The following is a 1118-nucleotide window of genomic DNA, read 5'->3' on the forward strand; positions in this document are numbered from 1 at the left end:
AGAAAAACAGAGAGAGATGAGCCAAGGTGTACTGCTGCACACAAGCATACACACACAACCGCACACACATACCAACAGACAAACACACACACACACACACTCACACACACACAAGTGCACAAACCATGCACGCACACACACATGCACACAAGCACAAACTAGATGGCTTGTGCAAAAGAGACCTTGAACTAAAGCAAAAAAGCAGCAATAACCCACACACACAAAAAGACACACATACACTCACACAAACACACACATACACACTTCCAAAAACACACTGCAGTGGGACCACCTCTGCAGTAAAAGCAATCTCTGTCTCTGTCTCTCTCCCTCTCTCTCCTTCCTTGTTCCCGCTCTCCCTTCCTCCCTCCCAGTGTCTCATTCTATCCCCTCCCTCCTTCAATTCTTGCCTCGTTGGGTACTTTGCCGTCGCAATGCATCCCACTTTTTTTTGCATCCTTTCCCCATCTCTCTTCACCTCTTTCTCTCCTTGCACCCCCCCCCCCCTCTCTCTCTCTCTCTCTTTCTCTCTCTCTCTCTCTCTCTCTCTCTCTCTCTCTCTCTCTCTCTCTCTCTCTCTCTCTCTCTAGCCCCCTCTAGGAGCAGGTGAGGAGGAGTCTGCTCAGCAGTATCTGACTATCGGCCCGACTGTGAGAGGAATGATAATCACTCTGCTGCACTGCAGAGAGAGAGAGAGAGAGAGAGAGAGAGAGAGAGAGAGAGAGAGAGAGAGAGAGAGAGAGAGAGAGAGAGAGAGAGAGAGGAGAGAGAGAGAGAGAGAGAGAGAGAGAGAGAGAGAGAGAGAGAGAGAGAGAGAGAGAGAGAGAGAGAGAGAGAGAGAGGGGAAGGAGGAACTGACAGAGATGGGCAAAATAGGCAAACCATGGAGGCAATGAGCTTCACGTGGGCAACTACTTTCCTCTTTCTTTCTTTCTTTCTTGATGTGTAGAGTTGAATATCTCTCTTTTGCTGCACAACCCAACCAACTGATCCGTCCATAGCCAGTGCCTGCTGCACCAACACTTCTCGTACCAATGAACCCCACCTATAGCCTGTAGCACTACAGCAGCGCCTCAGCCACCATGTGGAAGAGAGAACATTAACTGCAGCAGAGAGGT

This window comes from Gadus chalcogrammus, chromosome 3 (genome assembly GCF_026213295.1).
Source record: "Gadus chalcogrammus isolate NIFS_2021 chromosome 3, NIFS_Gcha_1.0, whole genome shotgun sequence".
Lineage (NCBI taxonomy): Eukaryota > Metazoa > Chordata > Actinopteri > Gadiformes > Gadidae > Gadus > Gadus chalcogrammus.